We start from the raw sequence: 12,342 nt of genomic DNA, 5'->3' as shown, positions 1-12,342 counted from the left end.
TCCGTCTCCCTCGGGGACAGAGTGGGCAGCTCACCATCCTCTTCTTCTTTGCGGGCCCAGTTGGAGATGGGCCTGCAACCCTCCGTTGCTTGCGGCGATTTTGTCCGCACCTCGTCCGTGCGGCCGATGCCGCTTCGCACGCAGGGCTCCAGCCCTCGTCGCCATTGTTGGGGGCTGCTCCGGGTCACCGGGCAGCCCCATTGCTCATGTCGGGGAACACCCGACGGCCCACACCGGTGCAGCGCTCACGCTGCAAACACAAGGGTGGGGGGACACCTCACCCGCTCTGGATCACCGGAGCTTCGCACATGGCCGGGTGGCAACCAGTTTATCGCGACCCCGACTCTGGGGGCACCCAGGCCGGGGTCGCCACCCTGGCCCGACTCAAAGGGCCAGGGGAACAAACAGGGATGGCGTTGCCCAGCAGGGGCACTGTCCGGACAGCGTTGCCCAGCAGGAGCACCGTCCTGGAGCTGGGCCCCGTCCTTGGGCCCAGCACACGTGGTGAGGCACTCATGGTGCTGAGACGGACACACACACGCGGAGTCAGTTTGGTCTTGACTGACGAGCCCGGAAACGGCTCGTCCATTTTATTAACTTGGTCACGTGGTTGCCCACGTCGTGACCAAGACAACACACTGGAAGATAGCATGTCCCCCTACAGGGGTGACATGCAACAGGTGGCTGTTTTTGTTTTCAAGAATGAGATGGAAATAGACGGCAATTAGATCAGCCTGTTATACTACAAGACTAAACTATTGTATCAAGTGGCAGATATTTTCTTATTACTCCAGGAGACAGTTAAGTAGGTAACGCATATTTCTTACTCCAGGAGACAGTTAAGTAGGTAACGCATATTTCTTATGTTCTTTTCATGACTACCTTTTATTCAGAATTATTTTATTTCTTTGTGTTTTCATTTCATTTTTATGAATTGTTTATTATTGATGAGTTATGTTATGTATAAATAGCCGAACTAATGTTGCACGTCACCCCTCCTGGGAGCGTTATTGCACGTCACCCCTCCTGGGAGAGTGGTAGCTCCCAGGACTTGTGCTTGGGTCACATGGTCTTAACCATGTGACCCACCTGATAAAAGGGACGAGCCATCTCCGGCTTGTCAGTCTAACAAAGAACTGATCCGGTGTAGTTATTTGGAGCACCATGCTGGTGCTACACCGAGTGCAGCAGGCCCAATGGCGGGGCACTGCACGTGGACGGTGCTCCAGCTGGGCAACACCATCCCACTCGAAGGTATTGGCCATGTGACCACTAGCACTATGCTGTAGATGAGTTCTTGTCTCGCTACACTCTGACAAGATTGCTGCAGGGCAGTATGGAGCCCCCAGACTACAAAACGCAGCACAACAAAGTAGTGGAGGATGTTGGAACAGTCAGGGAGCATTCTGAAGCATTTTGGAGCATTTTGAACCCCGCTATTGAAGTGGAGAAAGTCTCCCCATGGAGTTGGAGGCCAAAGAACGCAGCCACCATGAGGACCAAAATGGTGGTGACGCCAAATGCTGCAGCACTACACCGCGACTCAGACAGCTGACATGGGCTGGAGACACAAATAGGAGGCTGACAAAGACAGGAGCGAGTTTGAAATAACAGTGCAGAAGGCAGTCAGGCGAAATCGATGGCAGAGAAGCTGGGTCGACAGCGGAGTAGCTGCGCAGGAGACTGCATTACTAACCAGCGAGTCGGACACTGGGCAGTGGACCTGCAGAGCAACTCTGCGGGAGGCTTCGCGAAAAAAGCCAGAACAGTAAGGAGAACTAGCGAAAAGAAGACCTGGACATCGCTCGGCGGACGGCTCAGGGTGCGGGGAAGAAAATGAAAGGTGACCTGCGCAGGAATTGATCCCAGCATAGGCAGCAGTGATAGACCAGGAGGTCGGAGGAAGGCCTGCGGGAGAATGAGGAGATGTCTGCTCACCCACACCAGCAATTAGTGTGGGGCTGGTGGTCCCCCCTCCTTTTAGACCCTACAGTGTGGCGACTTGTTGTGGCTACTTGTTGGGCCGTCTGCAGTGGTGGGGGTGGTTTTGCTGAAATACACAAAGGCAGGAAAAATCGGAGGACTCACTGAAGCCTTCAGGTGTCAAGTACATTGCTCAAACCCACCTGGGAACCCTTTGCTGGCCCTGTTTTCTCTCTTACTGCCCTGTTCTCGGTAACTGCCCCCCCCCTAAAATCATGCCCATGGTGGTCTGTATCAGTCATTCACGACTGTGTGAGCAAAGGACAGACAGCGCAGCTTGACCACAGAAGAGATGCAAGAAAGATAAAGGCGGAGAGGAAACATGGACCGTAAACAATCTTGAGTTACAGCTAAATGCTGAAGTAGCTGCACCTGTGAACAGCCAAAAATGGAGAAAGCTTCTACGCGCTCTGATAAACAGAGGGATTTGTCCATCCCTACAATTGTGGTGTTCATTGTAACAACAGGGTACGGCAAGGAGTGCCCTTATCTAGCGAAGAGGCCACAGAATGCTTTGCACCCATTGTAAGCTTTTTAAGACACTTGAAATGGCTCCACAGGGGTCTGTAAGGAACTCATGCTGGCAACAGTAAAGACAGACACAAGTGATCACAGTTTAAGGGTGCTTATTAAACTGTAAATGGAGGGTGGAAAAATGCCTAACCTAAATCTAAGATGGGATGAAAAATAAGGCTGTCCTTGTGGCTTCTCTGCAAAGTAAAAAGGCCTATACTAAAAAAAAAAGAATATTGCCAAATCCTTACAACTAATTACAGAAAGTGTGGAATAGAGATTTCAATAAGGAAAGAAGTGTTCACAAATAATTCAGGATGTGATTGCCAGCGGTCTCCCTTACCCACATTTTCAGCACGGGACAAGGTCGGTCTCCAGAGCACAACACACACTCTAGCTTTCCCAGCACGAGCCGACAGTTCCGCTCCAGCTATCAGGTTCTTTGATGGGTAAAGTCTCTTTTCAATAAAAACTCTCTTGCCTTCGGGGGCCTGATATTCTCAACAAACACAAAAGTTCAGTTCCACGTATGGCTTTAGGTGACGGCTTCACCCCTGGGTTCCCCTCTTCCGGGCGCAGACCCCTCACACTCGTACTCAACTAATCAAACAGTTCCTTTCTCAACAAACTTTGGGTGATGACTTTCCACCGCTGGATCTCCCTCCTTCGGGTTGGGACCCCTTTTCAATTACCAGTTTCCCTGCTTCGGGTTCACTCTTGTCAACACAATGTTCAAATGTTCATGAGACTTCCGATTTCATCCCCTCTTGTTAGCATCCCTCCGCCAGCTTCACTCTTGCCAACCTTCAACAGTTTTTTTTAAAAACAATTTTTATTATTTTAAACAAACAACACACCAAACATTACAACCAGTTAGGACGATCATATTCAATATCAAGGCATCACATTATATAGTGTTATCTTCCGTCCTCCCCCCTCCCTCCCCACAAACTCGAGCCGTCTTACCCGTGCCATCTGCATGAGCATTTTCAGGTATCTCAGTGTTTGTCAACTCGTCTGAGTCTTCCGTTTCATGATTGACCTGGTGGGGGTTTGCCATTGAGGTCACCAGTTGCCTCTAGGCTATCAAGGGGCCCACTTCCTCCTCTCCCCCCCTAGTGACAGCTTCATATCATACCGCAGTTTCTGCTTCTGCCCATTTCAGGAGGTCTGCCCACCACATCTCCACTCTGGGCCTATGGGCCGCTTTCCAGCACACTGCAATTCTGCGCTTGGCCAAGATATAGGCCAGGTCCTTCATCTTGCTGATATGTTTTGAATTACGTGGCCTGGGGAAACTCCCAAGCAGGCATGCCCAAGCAGATCTCACATCAAGCACCACTCCCCCACTGGCCATTCTCGTCTTTATTTCTTCCCAGAATGTCTGCACCTCTCGACAGGCCCAGAACATGTGCAGCAGCCCTGCCTATTCCTACCCACACCTGGGGCATTTCTGTATAACCGAGCCTCCAAACTTAGCTATTCTTCTGGGGGTTGGATAAGCTCTGTAGGTGACATACAGCTGGATTTGTTGGAGTCTCGCATTCCAGGACACCTTCTTATGGTACCTTTGGGCTTTATCCCACTGTCCCTCTGTCATGGGTTCTCCCACCTCCTCCTCCCAGTCGAACCTCAGCTGAAGCAGCTCCTTCCCTGTCTTCGCACTCAGGAGCTCATGTATCCGAGATATTTCGTGCCCACCCTCCGAGACATCGTACATCATTTCCAGGGTGGCATTAGGCACTTCCGCTAGTACCGCCTCGGGCCACCTCTCCCTCACCCGTTTCATGAGCCTTGTGTAAGTAATATATTGGCCTTTATGCACCCGTGTCTCATCCTGCAGCCTCTGAAATTCCAATGCCTCCCCCTCCTGCCATATATCTCTGAGGGTAGCTAGACCCACCGGTTCCCAGTATCTGCGGACCCCTTTGAACAGTTGGGAGTCTTCCCCGCCTAGCACCGCCAGCGGAGCCTGCTTTGGGAGCGGGTCTGGGTCACCCACCGTTCTCCATGTTCTGCGCCAAACTTCCCAGCCCAACACCAGTAGTCTCCCCTTCCCCGCCATTTTAGTTTTATCAAGCCACACTGTCTCTCTTAGGAAGTATGGGGTTGAATCACCTTGCAAAAGCCTAGCTTCTGCCGAGTCCTCCGCAGACAACCATCTAGCCACATACAACAACTGTCCCGCCAAGTAATACAATTCGAAATTCGGCAGGTTTATGCCCCCCTTATCACATGTGTTCTGTAGTTTCCATAGGGCCACCCTATTCCTGGAGTTGTACCATATGAAGCCCCTGCACAGGCTATGAAGTCTCTCAAAAAAAGCGTCTGGGGATCAAATACGGGACATTCACAAAAAAATGCAAGAGTCTGGGCAAAACCACCATTTTGAGCAGCGCTGCTCTTCCCATCATGGCGAGGGGTAATCTAGACCAGAACGCCATGCTATTTTTAATTCCTTCGATTGCTTTCTCCGTATTGTGTTTGTGCTCTGTCTCAATCTTATGGTAAATGTTTACGCCCAGATATTTAAACGTCTCGGTCTGCCAGGGTATCTGCATGATGGGTAGCCTTTCTAATGATACTCTTATACCTTCCCAAGGGGAACACAATAGACTTCCCGGGGTTCACCGATATGCCCGAGAAGGTGGTGTACCGGTCCATCACCTCCAGCACATATTGCAGATTCTCCTCCGGGTAGCGCAAGTAGAGGAGCATATCATCTGCATACAGTGATATCAGGTGTGTGCCTCCTGTCGTACGAATCCCCACCTCCCTGTATTGTTGCCTCAGGCAGATTGCCATCGGCTCTAATGCCAGAATATATTGCATGGGCGACCAGGGGCATCCCTGTCTGGTCCCTCTACTGAGTTGCCATTTGTCTGAAATTATAGTTCCTGTTTTGACTCTTGCAACCGGGGAGCTATATAACATCTGGACCCATCTGATGTATCCTGGTCCCATCCCGTATCCTTTCAGGGTCGCCATCAACCATGGCCATCGCACTGAATCAAAGGCTTTAACCACGTCCAGCGACATGATGGCCAACTCTCCCGGGTCTTCCTCGGCTTGATCAATGATATGATGTAGCCTCCTATGGTTGTCTGTGATGTTTCTACCGGGGACATAGCCTGTTTGGTCCGGGTGTATCAACTTGCCAATTACCCTCTTAAGTCTGTTGGCCAGCACTGCTGTTAGTATTTTGCTATCTTGGTTAAGCATAGACAAGGGCCTATAGGACCCACATTCCACGTTCGGCTTGCCTGGTTTCAGGAGCGGGATGATCACTGCCTCACGGAGGGACTCCGGCAGTTCCCCCTGCTCGTAGGCTTCATTGAACATGGCCAGCAGCAGCTGGAGTAGCTCCTGCTTATAAGTTTTATAAAACTCACTGGGTAACCCATCCGACCCGGGCGATTTACATGTGGGCAGGTGTTGGATAACCGCCTCCAGTTCGTCCGAGGTGATGGGGGCCTCTAGATCTGCACGTTCTAAGTCATCCAAGGTGGGCAGCCCTATATCATCTATTGTTTCCAGTATTTCTTGACCCATGCCCTCTCCCGCATCCTCATATTATCGTTTGTAATACTCTTCATTTACTCCCTCCTGGGTATTACAGATTTGACCTCCCTCATCCCTGACCTCTCTGATCACCGGGCGGGGGGTCTCATTTTTGTATAACTAGGCCAGTAATCTACCTGGCTTATCCCCCCCGCATGTTGCCTTTCTATATATTTCTTATAATTTAGCTTGCATAATCTGTCCCAGTGTTCGCTACAAGTCATCTGTAAGTCTCTTATTTTAGCACTGTCTCCTCGGGTGGTCCCCTCCCTCTGTATCAGGCCCTCTAGCTCTCTTTCTGTTTCCTGCAGTTCCCATTCAATACCCCCTTGTAGCCCTTTGGATTTTGATATAGCTACCCCACGCACCACCACCTTAAATGCCTCCCATACTGTTCCCATGGAGCGTACAATGCCCGTATTGATTTCAAAGTATTCCTTGATGGCCTCCCTCAGATCCTCCCTAAATCCTGCGTCCTGTGGAGCCTTGGCTCTAAGCCTCCATGTCGGGATTCGTGCTCTAGGGGGTTGGTGTCGCCACTCTATGACCAGAGGCGAATGGTCGGAAAGTACCCGAGCCTTGTAGTCCGCGCCCACCATTTCTCCCACCATCTCAGCAGCAGCAAACACATAATTCAGTCTTGTATGCAGGTCATGTGGCGCTGCGTAATGCGAATATTGCCTGTCTATTGGGTGCAGCCGTCTCCACACATCCACTAGGCCAAGGTCTGTCAACAGTTTCCTCAGCGCTTTAGCCGCTGGCGGCGGCTTTTCCGACTTGCCATCTGACCTGTCCATCCCAGGGTTCAGGGTGCAATTGAAGTCCCCTCCCCACACTATTGCGCCAACAGGGAGATAATTTTACTATAGAGGGACCTAAAGTATGCCGCTGTATCATGGTTAGGGGCGTACAAATTTATAATGTTCACTTCCCTGTTCTCCAGGAGTCCCACCACCACCGCCATTCTACCCTCTGGGTCTATCATTGATCTGAGCAGCTGAAACGGCACATGCGGTGCCACCCATGTAATCACCCCTCTTGCATATGCCGAGTATGTGGCCCCTATAACATTACCCTTCCATTTTCTCTTGGCCACCTCCAACTTCTCTTTGGTGAGGTGGGTCTCCTGTAGCAGAGCTATGTCAATCCGCATCCTCTTTAGGTACATCATCACCTTATTACGTTTTAGATAACTATTGAGGCCCCGCACATTCCAGGTCACAACTCTGAGGTTAACCAATGCCATTGTCTTGATGTTCTCCTCCTCCCCCCTCTCCCTGATGTCTTCCTTCATGGCCCGTTTTCCGACTCTTACCCCTCCCAACCTGAACATTAACAACTCCTCCCCACCCCCTTTCCCCAACCCTGCCCCACTGCACACAACCCTCTCCCTCCCCCCTCCCTACCCGACCCCAACAAATGGCCAGCTCCATCCCTGGATCTCAGGCCCACCCGTGTCTGGTCCTGTCTTGTGAACCGAAGGCTAGGACCCCACGGGGCGTCACCGGACTAACAGTGACCTAACTAAGCATTATGCTATGGGGTTCAAGGGTTGACTCCCAGGAGCTCCCGCTTATCTGGTCCGGATTATTTGCTTCTGACAGACCTTGCAAGCATGTATTTTCTGCAACACATTCCCCACAGGCTTCATTTAATACTATACTCTAGTCCCAGTGTCTTATGCTGTGTCGCCAGCGATGACCCAGCTGTGTGCTACTTATCTTCCGCGGCTCCTGTTTGGATACCCAGTTCTTGGGGGCGGCCCTGCATATCCAGCCAGTCTATAGCATCCTCCGGCGTCTCGAAAAACAGAGTTTTATTCTTGTAAAACACTTTCAGTTTGGCCGGATAAAGCAACATATATCTGTGGCCAGCCTCTCTCAACCTCCTTTTCACCGACCCGAAGTTCATCCTGCTGCGTTGTACGTGCAAAGTGTAGTCCGGATACGCTGTGATTTTCGCCGGCCCCCTTTCGATCGTGCCTCCCTTCCGGAAGAATTCAAGTATTTCTCCCGATCCCGATAGTTTAGAATCTTTGCAATCAGCAGCCTTGGGGGGGTTCCTGGGAGCGGTCTCCTTGTCAAGCTCTGTGCGCCCTTTCAACTGCAAACCCCTGGGTCAGTGCTCCGCCAGTTATCTCTTGCAGAAGCATGGATTCCACATATTCTGTTGGGTTGGGCCCTTCCATTCCTTTCCGCAATCCAACAATACGAACGTTGTTGCGTCTAGCGTGCCCTTCTGCCTCCTCGGGCCTATTTTCCAGATTGCCCACACGCTGCACAAGGACATGGAGTTCCGATCCGTGGGCGGCGCATGCCGCCGTGTTTGGGGCCATCTCCTTTTCCAAGTTTCCAGTGCACTCTACGATCGTCCTGACGTCCTGTCTCAGCAAATTAACTTCTTCCTGGACCGCTCCGATCTTAAGGTCTAGTCCCACTTTTAGATCGCTCATTGCCAGGCCCAGTTTGGTCTCCCAGGCAACTTTCAGGTCTGCTATCGCTGCAAGCACCCCCTGGATCGTGCCCGGTGTCTCCGCTTCCGCCGTGGTTGTGTTGTCTTTGCCTTTGCCCCCTTCTGCCCCTGGAGGTGTCTTGGCATAGGCATCCAGCGTGGGCTGTTTGTTCCTGGGTCTGACAATTTTGTTAGACATCTTGCCGTGCCGTTCTCCGCTGTGTCTATTTCAGTCGCTGGTGGTCGGGTGCTCAGCCTGTCCCAGCGCAATCCCACTCCGGCCCCCTGTTAGCCCAAGGCCATCCGGCCTACTGTCTTGCCGTAGGTGCTTTTGCCCAGTCTCCAGCCTAACCTAGCTGCCTTGTACGATTTAGCGGTTTGGCAATTGCTCTGGGGTATGCCTCCTCTCTTCTTCCTCCTCATGCAGCTCTCAGTACAGTTCCACCAGGCTCGGATCCTATTTGTGCAGCTCAGTGTGTTGTGCGCTCAGTTTTGACTGTGGTGTGGGAGCCATGGCTTCAGCTGATGGCTCCAGCTTACATGCAGCCCCGCTCTGTCCGTTGGCCGGGGTGTACTATACGAGCCCCCTTCGGCTCCTCCGTCCTCCTCTACCAGCCCATGTGTGGTGGGCAGCTCTCTGTGCTCCTTGGCCCCCCTTCCGGCCGCGTCCGTGCCTTCACGGGTCCGCTCGGCCCCCGGTAGTGCCCTCTCTCCAGTTCCGGATTGAGTGCCGATACCAGCTACCCTCTGACCCCAGCGGGTGCTGCGTATGTTCCGGAGCGGGCCGTGCCACTGGGCCTCCTTGTGTATGTTACAGGGACAATTAGTCATTTAGTGCAGCGGCCCTGTCTAAGCAGCCTGTTTGCCGCTATTCTGCGTCTGATTACTGGCATGGGGGCCCTCCTCTTCTCACAGCTGATTCCAGCACTGGTGTCCTGTTCACATGTCTCACGGCCCAAGCTACCCAGTTATGTTCTCTGACCCACCTCCGTCGTCAGCTGCAGCTATTGAGCTGCCGTAGATGTCCTGCTGTGTGGTGGGTTTTCATTCCAGCCCTCACTTCAGGCCAGATGTATTATCCCTCATTAAGGTATATGCCGCCGAGGGGCCCAGCTGTGCACAGGTCACAATACCCTGCGTCCATCCGCTCTAGGTTCCAGAGGCAGCACAACATGTCCTTTTAATTTGCCATGTTTCCACATGGCCAGCCTGAGTACCTCACAGGGTCCGCCGCTCACCAGCCCCTCTGCGGCTGTCCCTCGCCAGGCCCGACACCGCCCCCCAGGCAGTCCGGGTCCCACTTCACTGGGCAACTGATCCGAATCGACTGTCTCACTGGCCGCAGCACCGCGCTGCACAGGATCTCCCCTGTAGGGACCTGCACTTTCATCCACGCCGCCAGCCAGGAGCGTCTCGGGATTTTCCTACAAAGCCGTCCCAAGGCTCCGCCGGGCGCCCCAGTACCCCAGGCGCTACGGCGCAACAAGTCCCAGGCACCTATAGTCCGGGCACGGCACTTCGCTGCCCCGCCTGGACTCCGATGTGGCTGCTCCCGCTACAGCAACGTGGCCTCGTCTGCGCTGTCCTTGCTCCCCCCTCCTCTCAGGCACGGGGGCTGCGGGAGCCTTTGTCCTTCCTGGGGCCACCAGTTCGTGCGTCGCCGCCACCAGCTCTAGGCGATCGCACTTCAGATGTGCCACTGCCGCAGTCCGCGCACTCTTGGGGCCGAAATAAGTCGGCGCACCCGTCTGTGCCTCTGGTCTCTGCCTGCACGCCGGCTTCGCGGGGTCCCCCCCAACCAGTTCTTCCACCACTACCAAACAGGATGCTCCACGCTCTGGGCCTCTATTGTCGGCGCGGCGTGCGCTGCTCTAGCCAGCTCTGTCCTTCTCAGCCTCGCGGACCATTTATGGCCCTTTGTTCATGAACGGCCAATTTGGATAATGTCCTTTCACAGACCGATCGTCTCCTCCTTTGAGCTCCCGTTTCTTCGGTATACGATCTCCCAGGCTGTTTAATCACTCGTCATGTGCCCCCAGCCTTCATGCTCCTTCCGATGCGCTGTGGACATGCATGTCCTCCAAAAACCATTGTTTTTCGTCAGGATCAGTGCCGGATCTGCAGGAGCTCCCCCGAGGAACGTCCCCTCACGTAGCCATCTAGCCACGCCCCCCCAACCTTCAACAGTTCATGTACTTTTCATACCATGCAGGATTCGTTTCCCTTAGTTTCCCATTCATCTGCCGGTCAAAGACTTTAAACTGTACTGAGGATTTGACAAGACCCCCGTATGACCACTTTGACCCCCTTTTGCCTTTTCCTAAGGCCTTCTGATTACTGTAGTTCAATATCAGGGTAATCGCCTAGCATTTCTCAAGTGAACACCCACATGGTGTTTGATTCTGATATGCTGGTTTTTCCCTTTCCGTATATCAACAGTTCTTTGTTCTTTCAAAGTTCAATTAGCAGCTTGCTACTTTCGTTCAACACAGTTCCAGTTCTTTATCAGCGCTCCCCTCGACTCCCAGACTGTGATGAACCGCTTTGCTTTCTTGTGTGTGGATTCAAGGCCCGGTACCATTGGGCCATGCGTCTCTCCTCGGCTTGGCTGTCAGCGGTGGAGGTGCCCAGGTACCGTTGACATCTGCTGCAACACACGCTAGCTATTGTCTGCGGCCTTACGATTCCTTATCTTGAGGCTTCACAGGTCTTTGTCGATAAGGGCAAGGTCCCTTCCCACCTTGATATCCTCTCAACTCACCCTGTCTTTCTCCTTCTCTTGAACTGCCGTGCTGAGTTAGCTCTCACATCGTGCGGTTTGTCTTGCTCGTCCTGTGCTCTCACGCTCCACCTTTTATCCCTGTGGGGAAGGGAAAGGGCTGTCAGGTGTGTGTAATTCTGGTCAATTGCCTGACTTTGCCTGACCCTTGTATTGGGATATGTCAGGTAAACAGCTCTGGTGTTAGTCTCTTGTCGTCATGTTGATGCAAAAGTGTTAGTGTAGGAAAAGGGGATGGGGCAATGTTTTGGAATATCCTACGTGGTAGGATGGGGAAAAGGTGTTTAAAGAAGGGGGATACCGCGCCTCACCCGTCAGTGCCCCACTCCCCAAGGACCAGGAGATCCTCCCACACTGGTCCACCCCCAAGAACTGGATCTAAAAGCGATGGCCGTGTCCTGGCCACCAGAATTACCGATCCTGGGGACTAGTCAGGGGGACACCTTCAGGTTTCTCACAAGTCCCAGAGAGCTGAACTGGGAAGGACAGATTCAGCATTGCCACTGAGCAAGATTGACACCATAAGCATGGTTGGGGGGCTCTTAAGGCAGGACTTCCACAAGATGTCAGCGAGAACGAAGGAGGCAGAGCAGGGGATTTCTGACATGGAAGATGCACTGGGCCTGGTCAAGAAGCTTTTTGGGGATTATATAAAGAAGAGAGATAAAGGATACCTCGAATTCACAGGCTCAAGAGAGACAGAAAGGGTACACACTATAGTTCTATATCGGAGCATTAAGGTTTCCTAAGGGCAGAGCCCATTAGAAGAGCATGTATCAAACTCCCAGAAGGGGTAATAAAAAGGCAGTGGAGGAAGATGCGCATAAGGGGACAAATTGAAAGTGCACATATTTATGGAGTTATAATATGTTAGTATAACAGTGTGTGTTGGGTCTAGACTAATAAATATAAAATGATAGTACATTTCTTTAATTAAAGCACTTCTTATCCTAACCAAAAGATTGATGTCAATCTGGTGGGGGGGGGGGGTAAAATGAAAAAGAAAATAAAGAAAGAAAAGAACTTTAAAGTATACATATTAAGGCAAAGATATA

This window comes from Ambystoma mexicanum, chromosome 3q (genome assembly GCF_040938575.1).
Source record: "Ambystoma mexicanum isolate Mex_15411 chromosome 3q, UKY_AmexF1_1, whole genome shotgun sequence".
Taxonomy (NCBI): Eukaryota; Metazoa; Chordata; class Amphibia; order Caudata; family Ambystomatidae; genus Ambystoma; species Ambystoma mexicanum.
The sequence above is the reverse complement of the archived record's forward strand: the minus strand, read 5'-3'. Positions refer to the sequence as shown.